Source organism: Acipenser ruthenus, unplaced genomic scaffold (assembly GCF_902713425.1).
Source record: "Acipenser ruthenus unplaced genomic scaffold, fAciRut3.2 maternal haplotype, whole genome shotgun sequence".
NCBI classification, from domain to species: Eukaryota; Metazoa; Chordata; class Actinopteri; order Acipenseriformes; family Acipenseridae; genus Acipenser; species Acipenser ruthenus.
In genome coordinates, this window is record NW_026707404.1 from 825 (window position 1) to 15,000 (window position 14,176).

Sequence of the window (14,176 nt, forward strand, 5' to 3'; positions counted from 1 at the left end):
CTGGAACTGTCACTCTTCTGCTAACAAAGCTGATTTCATCTCTGCCTTTGCCTCCCACCTCTCTCTCGATTTCCTTGCTCTCACTGAAACCTGGCTGTCCCCTGATAACACTGTAACTCCTGCTGCCCTGTCCTCTCTCTATGTCCTGTCCCATACCCCGCATCTCACTGGACGGGGAGGTGGGACTGGTCTTCTCCTCTCTCCCTCCTTACTCTCATCGCTCTCTGTTAACACCTTTGAATTTCATGCTGGCAACTAACCTCTCCCTGTCAACTCCTGCTAATTGTACTGTACCGTCCCCCTGGACCTCTCGCTCACTTTCTCGATGAACTCGACTATCTACTCTCCTCCCTCTGTCTATCCCAACTGTCCTGTTAGGTGACTTCAATATCCATCTCTCCAACCCCAGCCACTCTGCTGGATTCTTCCCTCTCCTTCACTCCTTCGACTTCTGTCTCTCTCCATCCCCCCCTACCCACAAAGCTGGCCGTCAACTGGACCTCACCTTCTCCAGGGCCTGCTGCCCCTCCACCCTCTCTGTCACCCCCTGGACCTCTCTGATCACTATTTCATCTCTTTTTCTCTGTCTCTCCCCTCTTTCCCTGCTCCTCCTACCCCAATTGTCACCTCTCGCTGTAACCTCCGCTCTCTCTCCCCCTCTGTCCTTGCCTCCACTGCTCTCTCTCACCTCCCTCCCATCGACTCCTGCTCACAACTCTTTGCAGACTCTGTTACCTCCACCCTCTTCTCCTCCCTCGACTCCCTCTGTCCGCTCACCTCCCGACCTGCTCGCCCCTTCCCTCCCCAACCCTGGCTCTCCTCTGGACTCCTCTCAGCAAGAACCACACTGTGATCTGCTGAAAAGAAATGGAAGAGAACCAAACTCCCTGCTGCCCTAGATCTCTACCGCACTCTCCTCTCCTCCTTCTCCTCTAGTCTCTCCTCTGCTAAATGTACTTATTTCCAATCTGTAATCCAAGCCTCCACTAACAACCCACGTAAACTATTCTCTACCTTTTCCTCCCTCCTAAACTCTCCCCCCTCCTCCTCCCTCCTCTATCTCCTCTGATGACTTTGCCTCTTCTCTTCTAAAATCTCAGATATCCGCAAACTCTTTAACTCCTCTCTCTCCCCCGCACCCCCTCCCGCTCCAAACCCTACACCCACTGCATCCCCTACTAACTCACCCTCCTTCTCCATCTTCTCTTCCCTCTCAGACTCTGACCTCTCCTCCCTGCTCCAGGGTCACAAACCCACCACGTGTGCCCTAGACCTCCTCCCCACTCACCTCTCTGCTTCCCTTCATCTCCTCCCTTCTCAACAAGCCTCTATCACTCCCCTCCTCAAAAAACCTACCCTCGACTCCACCTCCCTCCAGAGCTACCGTCCTGTCTCCCTCCTACCCTTCCTCTCCAAAACCCTTGAGTGGGCTGTACACCGCCAGCTCTCTGCTTTCCTGTCCAACCACTCTCTGCTTGACCCTCTCCAATCTGGCTTCCGCTCTGCTCACTCCACTGAAACCGCCCTCCTGTCTGTCACTAATTCACTAAACTCTGCCCGAGCTGCCTCTCTTTCCTCTATCCTAATTCTCCTCGACCTCTCTGCTGCCTTTGACACTGTCGATCACTCAATTCTACTATCCTCTCTCGCTGACCTGGGAATCTCTGGCACTGTTCTGGCCTGTTTCTCCTCCTACCTCTCCAACCACACTTACCAGGTAACCTGGCGTGGCGCAACCTCCACACCTCGCCCTCTCTCAACAGGAGTCCCCCAAGGGTCAGTCTTAGGTCCTCTCCTGTTCTCTCTCTACACCCGCTCCATGGGCCCCCTCTTCACATCCTATGGTTTCTGATGATGCTCAGATTTTCCTCTCCTTCCCCACCTCTGACTCCACCATCCCCTCCTGTATCTCTACCTGTCTGTCTGCTATCTCCTCCTGGATGCACTCGCATCACCTCAAACTCAACCTCTCTAAATCTGACCTCCTGTTCTTTCCCTCCTCCTCCTCCTCCCCCTCCTTTGATCTCTCTATCTCCGTTCCTCTGGAATCTACCACACTCTCTCCCTCCTCCTCAGCTAAGAACCTCAGAGTCACCCTGGACCCCTGCCTCTCTTATTCCCGGCACATCTTCACTCTGGCACGCACTTGCCGATTTCACCCTGAACAACATACGAAGATTCCGACCCTTCCTCACCAACTACGTCACCCAGCTCCTGTTCCAGGCCCTGGTACTCTCACGCCTAGACTACTGCAACTCCCTCCTGGCTGGCCTCCCTGCGTCCGCCACCCGTCCGCTCCAGCTCATCCAGAACTCCGCTGCTCGCCTAGTGTTCTCTCTGCCTCGCTTCTCCCACGCAACTCCACTGCTCCACTCACTCCACTGGCTCTTGATCACCGCTCGCATCCAGTTCAAGACTATTGTACTAGCCTACAGATGCCTTGACCAGACTGCACACAGCTACCTCCAGACCCTCATCTTTCCCTACACCCCCACTCGACCTCTCCGCTCCTCCTGCACTGGAAGACTGGTTCTACCTCCTATACGCTCCCCTGCCTCCAGAGCCCACTCCTTCTCCACCCTCGCCCCGCAGTGGTGGAATGACCCTCCTACAGATGTCAGGACTACCCAGTCCCTGACCACCTTCCGGCGCCTCCTCAAGACTCACCCTTCAGACAGCACCTGTTGAACTCCTCTTTTTTCCCTCTGGACACTTATCACCCTCCCTTAAATGTACTTTACTTGTTCTTATCTGCCCCCTATTTTACTGCATTTAATCCTGTACTTTAGAGTACTGTAATATGTCAATTGTTATTTAATCTGTAGTATTTTGTATTTAATTATATCCTGATATAACTATCACTGACACTGTTATCTGCTCCTTTATTGAATAGTATTTTGTCATACTTGTACTTGCTAGAACCAAAGTCATTGTATTTATCTTGCTCTTAATTGTATTATTACTTGTACTGTGATCCTTGAAATGTATTTTTGTTTACGACTGTAAGTCGCCCTGGATAAGGGCTTCTGCTAAGAAATAAATAATAATAATAATAATGGTACTCCTCTTTGAACGTGTGGGTTGTAGTGCATAGTGACTGGGTGATGCAGGTGCTCCAGAGAAAGACAAACACAAAGTTCACGGTTCAAGTTCCTTTTTATTCCTTGAACAGGAATTAAATAATAAAGCTGGCTCTCCCCAGCAATGGGTATTGCCAGCGCCAAAACAAGGGGTTGCAGTCCCGAAATAATAATCCCAAAACACAAACGCAACACAAACACAGACACGTCTCCGGACAGTGAGTGCTCGAGTGCAGGTGCGGTGCTGGATACAGTGATGCCGGGTAAGTGCAGGTGCGGTGAAGTCCGGGTGAATCGCTGGCCTCGGGCTGCAGCTCCCAGATCCGTGCTTACTCAGTCTAACAGACAAAACACACACGATTACAACAACAAACCAAACACTTAATCTCCTTCCAAACAGTCCTCGTTTCCTCACATCAACCACAACAAAGGAACCGATTATGGCGTCACGTCACCCTAAAGTACCCTCAGCCCCGCCCCCTCCGATAGCTAGTTCAATCACGTCTCCTCCAATTCATGAATGAAACTTTGCCTACCGTACTAGGGCGGGGACTCCTGGTACCGTGACGCCATCCCTTTCCTGAATGGCTGGCTTCCGACTGCCCCCGGAATGAACTGCCGAAACATTCAGTATGGGGCACGCAATTCCTGCTGTACAGTGCTCTCAGAGGTCGAGAGGGAGATTGTTGATTCAGATTCATTCGCTCTTTGTCACATATCCCACCGCTCATAGTGAAGCCGAAGGAACACTCGGCTGAATCTACCTTGCCCATTACACCCCCCTCCCAGGAAAAGTAATCCACATTTTGATGATCTCTCCTGGCACGATGTGTCATGAAATACATGAATGGTTGCAGCGCCAGATACCACCGAGTTATCCGGGCGTTGCTATCCTCCAGTGACAAGACTGAATGAATGACCCAAGAGGTAATAGCGTAAGGTTTGAGTGGCCCATTTAATGGCCAGACATTCCTTTTCTATGACGGAGTAGTTGCGCTCCCGAGGGAGCATTTTTTTGCTTATATACAGGATAGGGTGTTCTACTCCATCGACCCGCTGGGACAAGACCGCCCCCAGACCAACATCCGAAGCGTCGGTGTGGAGGAGGAATTCCTTATCAAAATCTGGTGTGATCAGGGCGGGGGCTTGGCAGAGTCGTTGCTTAATGGTATCAAAAGCCCCCTGACACTCTCCTGTCCATTTAATTAAATTTGGTGCGCTCTTCTTAGTGAGGTTCACTAGAGGGTTTACCACTGTGGCGTACTCGGGGATGAATCGACGGCAATAACCGGCCAACCCCAAGAAAGACCTCACCTGGGACTTGGTTTTCGGGATTGCCGCGTCCATCAAAGCCTGGACTTTGGTGGCGATGGGTTTCACCTGCCCATGTCCCATAATAAATCCCAAATATTGTGTTTCTTCTTTGGCAAATGCACATTTACCCAAGTTGGCTGTCAGCCGGGCTACCCTCAGAGACTGCAAGACGGCTGCGACCCTAGCCAAATGCTCCCGCCAGGTGGAGCTGTAAATCACCACATCATCAATATACGCTGCTGCATATTCACGATGTGGGCGTAAAACCTGGTCCATTAGTCTCTGAAAGGCAGCGGGCTCACCATGTAGCCCAAACGGCATGGTTGTGAAATGAAACAGACCATCAGGGGTAAAAAATGCAGTTTTCTCACGTGATCTGCTGGTTAAGGGGATCTGCCAGTATCCCTTCATCAGGTCCAAAGTCGAAATGAACCTCGCCGTTCCCAGTCTGTTGAGAAGCTTGTCGACCCGAGGCATGGGATATGTATCGAACTTGGCAATAGCGTTCACCTTGCGGAAATCAACACAGAAGCGGTTGGTGCCGTCCTTTTTGGCCACTATCACAATTGGACTGCACCACTCGCTCCTGGAAGGCTCAATCACCCCAAGCTCGAGCATCCCCCGCACCTCTTTATGAACGCCACCTCGTCGACTTTCCGGGATCCGGTAGGGTCTCTCTCGCACTGTGACACCTGGCGGAGAGACAATGTCATATTCAACGAGATTAGTTCTGCCGGGCACATCAGAAAAAACATCACTGAATTCCTCAATTAACCTGCACAGATCTCTCTGGTGATCTGGGAGCAACTGTTCCCCCATTGGAATGTTCTGTATGCTAGGAGCCTCTATACAGGGTCCAAAATCATCCTCTACCTCGCCTGGGGCTATAAATAAGGCTTCCCTTGCCTGCCAGGGCTTTAATAAATTGACATGGTAGATTTCCCGTTCATTACGGCAATCGGGCTGCCGAATTTCATAATTCACTTTCCCTATAGCCCGAATCACCTCATATGGCCCCTGCCATTTAGCATATAGCTTGCATTCCGACGTGGGAAGAAGCAGCATTACCTTGTCTCCTGGCCGAAAGGTCCGAATCTGTGCATTTTGGTTGTAATGCTGCTGCTGCCGGTGCTGAGCCAATTTTAGATTGTCCTGGGCCAAACGACCGACCAAATCCAGGCGATCACGGAGTAGGAGCACATGCTGCACTACGCTTTTGGACGAGCCTTTGTTCTTCCCACCCCTCTCTCAACAGATCGAGGATGCCGCGAGGCTGTCGGCCGTACAAGAGCTCAAAGGGGGAGAACCCTGTTGAACTCTGCGGCACCTCTCTCACTGCAAACAGGAGGTAGGGCAGAAGCGATGCCCAATGTTTCTGTTCCTGATTCACAAATCGTCTCAGCATCTGCTTTGTTTGGTTAAAACGTTCCACCAAACCGTCTGACTGTGGATGATAAACAGATGTCCGGATGGGACGTATTTTTAACATTTTATACACTTGCTGTAGTGTTCGAGACAGAAAGTTAGTTCCATGATCAGTCAGAATCTCTTTGGGGATCCCTACTCTCGACATAATCTGCACTAGTTCTTTGGCTATTGCAGCGGCACTCGTAGACTTCAAAGGAACTGCCTCCGGGTATCGCGTTGCATAATCCACCACTACTAACATGTGCGTATACCCGGAGTCAGAATGTAGCAAAGGGCCCACTATGTCCTTTGCAATGCGCTCAAAGGGAGTGGAAATTATTGGCAGTGGGACCAAAGGAGCGGGGCGCACTCGACCCGGTGCTACTCGCTGGCAGTCTGGGCAGGTGGCTACATATTTCGACATTTCACTATGAAGCCCTACCCAATAAAATCGAGCCAATATGCGTTCCCTCGTCTTGTCGGCTCCCAAGTGTCCTGCAAAGGGGATGTCATGCGCCAGCCTCAAGACCTCAGGCCGACAGGACGGAGGAACCATCAATTGTGTTACAGGCTGTCCTGTGCCCGGGGCAGGGTTTACCCTAAACAGTAATTGCCCCTTGATAATGAAGTGCGGATATACCAGCACCTTCAACATCCTTACCTTCAATAGACCGGACCTGTCCCCAAGCGTGCACCAGTGTATAACAGATTTCTTAAGCTGAATTGCTAAAACACTTTGTTCCAAAGAATTAACAGAAGTTAAAAATATCTTTACAAAAAAGATAAAACAACGCAAAATATAAGATTTATTACTTATCCAGCCAATAGCGAAACAATATACAATTAACCCTCAGGTCTTATGTAAATAGTAATTAATAAGTCTGGCAACCCCTGACAAAAGATAATCAAAATCCACTACAATAAAAGGTAACTCATATTTTTCTGAGTTAGCTATATAAATATAAGTAACTCAGAAAATACTATTTGTATAGGGATATAATAAAAATCAAGACAATAATATCACAACCCAGGAGTATACTGACTATATTGGCAGAGTTTAACAATTATATGCACCCTTTAGATATTAACACCACCGAGAGAAAAACAACACTTATACAGATTTTAGAGATTTATATCCCTTCACCCAGCAATAAGAGTAACTAACAATTACAGGTTAGAGACCCAATAATATAATCCACTCAAGGGATAGCACAGAAAAAAATAATAATGTTCAAAAACAAAAAAGTCTTAATCCAAAGATCCAAAAAACTCAAACAAGAAAAAAAAACAAATGTCCCAAAAAACAAAACAAAACAAAAAATGGCCATTCAAAATTGTAATCCAACAGCAGCAGAAAAAAGAAAAAAACAAAACCCAAAAAGGATTGATCTCACCCAATTCTACTGTTCAGGTCCATGGTGATGAAAACTTCTTAATAGAGCTGCAATGTTCCTTTTAATCCATGCTTGAGAGAAAAAAAAAAACTCGCACCAGCGATTGACAATAGTGCGTTCAAACCAAAACCAATACAAATATAGAAAAAGAGAACACGACTAGCAAACGAAAGTATCAAAGCAAAACAAAACATTAAACTTACTATTAAAGACAAAACAAACGTTAGTAAAGCCGAGTAAAAGATAATGTCCATGAAAAGACTGAATATCTAATCCTAAACAAAGGAAACTACATCTTAAAAATCAATAGACATACTAAAACCCAGACTAACGAAATAGATAAAGAAATAAATAAACTTAGCCAAAGGTTCCAAAAGAACGGCAAGTCTTGAGAGCACCAGCTGAGAACAAAGAACTCCCCAAAAGAATTTTCTACCATCTTTTAAATTACCCGGCTACCAGTCAGGAAACGAGACCTGTGTAAAAAAAACTATGGGACAGAAAGGGACAGAATTGAAAAAAGCGTAGCAGTAATTCCAAGTGAAAAAATTAAGCAAGGCAATCTTAGTCAAATAACTACTGCTAACCACATCATATATATTAAAAGATCTGATCAAATAAAATACTTGACAGATATATATATTTTTTTTTTAGAAATGGATAGTATTCAAAAGTATATTTAATTTGTTAGAATCACAGAATATAGAACATAGGAAGTAAAGAAGTAACACGGCCAGACCATCTGCAATTCAGGTACGAATTAAACAGGTGTTGTGCTTATTACAACTCATTGTGTGACAGTCATCACAAGTGTGGGGTTGTTTTTCTGGTCCCACACTAGGTCCGCGCTTGAGCCCCACATGTCCGGTACATTGAGAGGGGCTGGAGTAACATCTGCCCTGGATGGCCCAGTAACCTCGCCCTCTCGGTCACACTGCGTACCGACTCCCTTTGAGTGGCGTTTGATACCATCCGCTCTTTCTCCCACCAGTCCCCAGCCTCGTTTCAGAGACGCACCTTCCCATTTTTCGATCCGTCTCTCTTTCTTTGTTTTCCTAGGACGAAAAAGGGAAGAGAACAAACAGGTCAGCTTGCCGGGGAAAAATCTCACCAATCGTTTCCCCTGCTCTGCCACGGTTACGTGTGCGGTCGGGGCTGCCTTTTGGATTAATTGCCGATACTGTGGCCTGTCCCGGCCCAGAATTACGAGGTGCGGCAGCCTTTCCACCACCCCCACTGTGAGATGGCGTTGTGTCTGACCTATCGACACGTATGCTTTTAGGGTGGGATATGTCGCCGTGTCTCCATGGATGCAGGAGATCGCCACCTTGCCTTGTGGCTGCCACGACATACCGCCTAAGAGAGACGTTTGAATTAAGGTCTGTGCACACCCTGAGTCCACTAAAGCCTGGGTACTCACATTAACAATCACCACATCAATAATACAAGGCCCCTCCCAACCATTTCCCCGTTCCTTACCTGCTTCAGATGCCAGATAGCATGTCACCACGTTGCACTCCATTGCCGAGGGGCACATGCGGGCGATGTGTCCAGGTTCATGGCACCTAAAACAGACAATACTAGGGGCAGAAGGCACTGGGGTTAGCGATCTGTCCCGCTGCTGATAAGGCAGCGGGTCAGGGGTAGCAAATCTACCGCAGCTGGGGGCCAACCGCTGCCTCCATGGTGAGGAGGTGGGTCGGCCCATTGGGATCGGTGGTTTGGCCGGTCGGGGTCCCAGGGGAGGAGAAGGTGTTGGTGGTACTGCGGGCGCTGCTCCTCGGCTGGTGAGAGGAAGAAGAGGGGTCAGTAGTCCTGTTTTGATGGAGACCCGGGAGTCCTCAAAGTTCTCCGCCAGTTTGACGACAGCCTCCAGGGTGTCGGGGTTGTGACGCCGTATCCAGTCCTGTGTCTCCGTGCTGACCACATGGCAGAACTGCTCCAGGACTATTGCCTCGCACATCTGTGCACCGGTCTTTTGTGGAGGGCTAAGCCATTGCACCATGTGGTCACACAGTTTCTGGGCAACCACCCTGGGACGGGTCTCCCGTGGTCTCCGGTATTCCCGGAAACTCAGCCAATGGGTTTCCCCCGTGATGTTGAGGCGTTGTAGGATGGCCCGCTTGACTAGGTCGTACTGGCTAGCCTCCTCGTCAGTCATGGCTTGGTACGCTGCCTGAGCCTCCCCGCTCAGACAGGGACCCAATTGACTGGCCCAGTACTCCTTTGGCCAATGCGCAGTGGTGGCCAACCGCTCAAAGGCAACCAAGAACGCCTTGGGGTCATCCTCTGCTGTCATCTTCTGTGCCCGTGCCTTAGGGGGCGCCATCACGGGTGCCGCTGGTGCCTGGCGTGCGTTCCCGAGTCCGACCCTCTCAATCAGCGCAGTGTATCTCTCCTCCTTTTGCCCCTCCTCCGTCTCCCATCTCTGTTCCAGCGCTTGCAACAGCGCAGTGAGCGTGGCAACGTCCATCTCCCGTACTGACACCACGTGTGACCGTGTGGGTTGTAGTGCGTGGTGACTGGGTGATGCAGGTGCTCTAGACAGGGACAAACACAAAGTTCACGGTTCAAGTTCCTTTTTATTCCTTGAACAGTAATTAAATAATAAAGCTGGCTCTACCCAGCAATGGGTATTGCTAGCGCCAAAACAAGGGGTTGCAGTCCCGAAATAATAATCCCAAAACACAAACACAACACAAACACAGACACGTCTCCGGACAGTGAGTGCTCGAGTGCAGGTGCGGTGCTGGATACAGTGATGCCGGTTAAGTGCAGGTGCGGTGAAGTCCGGGTGAATCGCTGGCCTCAGGCTGCAGCTCCCAGATCCGTGCTTAATCAGTCTGACAAAGACAAAACACACACGGTTGCAAAAACAAACAAAACACTTCTCTCCTTCCAAACAGTCCTCGTTTCCTCCCATCAACCACAACAAAGGAACCAATTATGGTGTCACGTCCCCCTAAAGTACCCTCAGCCTCGCCCCCTCCGATAGCTAGTTCAGTCACGTATCCTCCAATTCATGAATGAAACTTTGCTTACCGTACTAGGGCGGGGACTCCTAGTACTCCTTTGTCACAGATGCATGCATTTATCAGATCAAAAACCTAACCTGGGTCTTGCTCCCGGCCGCTTTTGGTGACTCTGGATAACCTCGAGCCGATCGCACGTCCCTGGTGGCGGCGATGATTCATTCCTGCCCAACTTTCGATGGTACTTTATACGCCTACCATGGTGATCACAGGTAACGGGGAATCAGGGTTCGATTCCGGAGAGGGAGCCTGAGAAACGGCTACCACATCCAAGGAAGGCAGCAGGTGTGCAAATTACCCACTCCCGGCACGGGGAGGTAGTGACGAAAAATAACAACACAGGACTCTTTCGAGGCCCTGTAATTGGAATGAGTACATGTGACCGAGCAGCTGTTGAGTGGTGTGTGTGGTGACGTCACGGACCAGGAAGTACCAGAAACAAAACAATGGATGGGCGGGTGAAGCTGAACGCTATTGCGCTCAGCGTATTTATTAAATAATAAAACGAAACAAAAGATTTAAACAAACAAAACACAAAACAAAAAGGCGCGTTGGCCAAACAAATAGAAACAAATAAGCGTGCTGGTTTTACCACCAGCATGATACTTAGCAGTTGTTTTTTAAATGTAGTTTCTCTCTCTCCTCACTCTCTCTGCTCCCCGTACTCTCCTCTGTACACCCCCGAGCACAGACAGCTGCAGGTTCTTATATTCTGGCCCGAGGGGTTAACTAACTGTTAATTATCTTATTACCCCTCGGCCGCAGTCTGCAGTCTGCACGTTATTCCCATGACCCGCCGAGCAGCCTCCAGGAAACCAAAGTGTTTGGGTTCCGGGGGGAGTATTGTTGCAAAGCTGAAACTTAAAGGAATTGACGGAAGGGCACCACCAGGAGTGGAGCCTGCGGCTTAATTTGACTCAACATGGGGAACCTCACCCGGCCCGGACACAGGAAGGATTGACTGATTGATAGCTCTTTCTCTATTCTGTGGGTGGTGGTGCATGGGGGAGGGTGTCTCTCCGTCGCCCTTTCCTCGCGTCGGCCCTTACCTTGACCTCTCTCGTCATTCTCGCGCGCCAACCGTCTCGCAGTAGCGCCCTTCAACCCGTCGCATTCCCTTCGAGGGGAAGAGCGCGGCGGGTTCGGCAGTGGTCTTGGAATTGCAGCCACTCGACTCAGTCCCAAACCTCCCAGCACCTGGCTCGGGCTCGGTCACTGTCCCCTCGAAACTCCAGGTACCTGTCGCCTCCGGGCGGAAGGTCTAACGATTCCGTGGAAGATCTTCCGCGGATCTTCCCCTCCGAGCGCCTGGCCCCATAAAATTCTGCTCGCTTGGTTTTCGACTGTTGCCCGGCCCCATCGGTGACCCAGCCCGGGCTGGGGTCAAAGCGGACGAAACACACACGACTATTCTTGGCGGTGGATCACTTGGCTCGTGCATCGATGAAGAACGCAGCTAAGTGCGAGAATTAATGTGAATTGCAGGACACATTGATCATCGACACTTCGAACGCACCTTGCGGCCCTGGGTTCACTCCCGGGGCTACGTCTGTCTGAGGGTCGTTTTGCCATCAATCGCCTGCCCGGGGCGCAGAGTCTCGGTGCTCTGCTCTCGCGGTCTGGCATGGCTGGGGCCGTTGCAGGGGACGCTCCGCGCTCCCCTTCGTCCCCCTAAAAGCAGACCCAGAGGTTAACCCGGCTGCGCAAAGCCTCATGCTGCCCCGGGGACCCAGTGGGGGCGGCGGACGTGGAATGCTCCACGTGGCTGTCGGTGGAGACATGTGACCCAGCCCTCTCGGACGCGCTGCCACGCCCCGCCGTCTCAACGTTCGGTTTCCTTTGTCAGCGCGCGCCGTTCCCCTGTAAAACTCCCTTCGGGCCAATGGCACTCTCGTGTCGTCGAGCGGCCAAACCTAGCGCGTGCGCTCTCTCTCTCCTTCTCCCTCTCCCTCCTTCTGTCTCGGAGGTTTGGGGCTGGGGCGCTGGGGGCTGGCGCACTCGGGCAGCCTCCGAATACGACCTCAGATCAGGCGAGACAACCCGCGTCGCCGAGTGGTGTGCGTTCACGCCCAATGGGTCGGCGGCGACATCGGCTACCCACCCGATCAGTCTTGAAACACGGACCAAGGAGTCTAACATGTGCGCGAGTCAACGGGTTCTTCCGAAAACCCGGGGCGCAATAAAAGTGAGGTGCCCTGGCGCTCGCCAATTTACAGCACAAAATCAACCTTTGCAGCTGAAATCAAAAATTATAAAATGCTATTTGCATTTTAATTTAAATTAAAAAAAGAGGGCAACCAGGGAACCTCTTGATCTGCAGTCAAATGCTCCACCACTGAGCTATACCCCGACTCCAACAACGCCATTTTCTACCAAGCACAACCAACGGTGCCGAGCTGTCAGTTTCAGGAATGCAACCTGTCAAGGCGCGTGATTTTTTACCTCGTATCTCGCAACAAATTCCTGTGGCGCAATTGGTCAGTGTGTTTGGCTCTTAACCCTTTAAGGACCAAGATCGTGTCAACACCACATCATACTGAAATTTCAAATTGAAAGCCACAGCTTGCCTTGCCAGACGGCTTTGACAGATTATTTAAGAAAAGCTATAACGTTCCCCAGTGTTCTGAAAACAAGGACACCAATTCCAAGATGCAACGGTAACAAATTGATTTTTAGTGCATTGTTATAGGAAGAGAGTCAAATACAGCCAAAAAAACGCTTGGTCCTTAAATAGTTTAGCAAACGGTTGGTTGCTTGTGTAACAGGTCTTTATATACATATAGCTAAATTTATGTTAATAATTTGACTACGCCACCTTGTGGTTGGTTCCCACACAAACTCTTTTATCCAGGAGAAACCAAGCAATCATATACCAAAAATAATCTTTACAAGTTTTTATTAGTAATTGTTTTAAAAATCTCAAGCACATTAACAATAATGTAAACCATATGACAATGCCACCTTCACTTCACAGTCTAACAACTGTCTAGTAGAGATATATAAGGATAATACAATAAAACAAACTCTAAATCTATCAGTTTCTTACAGTGCAGTTAATTAAACTAATTACCACAGATTATATTATTGCAGTTTACATAAAATACTTGAATCTATCAGTTTCTTATAGTAAGGTTAATTAACCAGTTCAGCAATTCTGTTATTTTTGTGATACATACAAAGTAGACAACAACGTCAGCAGTTGAATGGTCTCGTTACAAACTAGATTACATTTATAAAGTACACGGTACCAATTTCCCCCAATCTATTTAAAATGAATATATAAAACAGCTGCGTGCACGCAAGAATAAAATAAAATATAACAAATAAACACAGAGGACTCCTTGCTGCAGGAGCGGGACAGCTATCAAATAAACCACACAACGTTAACAATAAACTGACCGGGGAACCCCAACACGCTACACCTCGTGTTGGAAATGATCCCCTCCCGGTCAAACACAGCCTTCCCGGTGTGCGACACGAAGTTATAAAGTATCTCCACGTTCCAGTCTGCAGCAAGGAATCTCCTTTACAATTCAGGGTCTCCCTCTCACAATCTTCTTCCGCATTTATAAAAGCAGTCGATAATTAGCAGGGCGGGGAGATCAAGCAGCAAGCCGCTGGCAAGCAGAGCCGTGGAACGGGAGACGCGGCTGCTAAGCAACAGGGGGGTGCGCATTGGGCAGACAGTCCTTCAGTCAGTCGTAGTTTCGCTCGTATAGTTCCATAGAGGAAAGAGAGAAAGTAGTTTAGGGTGTGTCCAGAGAAGCAAATACACCAAACCTATAATAATAGTGTTGTACAACAAAACACACATTTATATAAATAAATCAATACACACACAATACACATTTACCAAATAATAATATGAGAAATACAATCCACACGTGAATAATAAATAATAAATAAGACCCTACTACACTTGAGCTCACCCTAGAAAGGTGTTTTTTAT

The 14,176-nt window shown here is 49.1% G+C and overlaps 1 non-coding gene across 1 annotated transcript; it reads left to right on the forward strand.

Annotated features, from left to right (window-relative positions):
- Positions 1–11,635: 11,635 nt before the first annotated feature.
- Positions 11,636–11,790, forward strand: LOC131727250 (5.8S ribosomal RNA). The gene has a single exon (XR_009322054.1). It is a non-coding gene; the product is annotated as a 5.8S ribosomal RNA (ribosomal RNA).
- Positions 11,791–14,176: the final 2,386 nt, after the last annotated feature.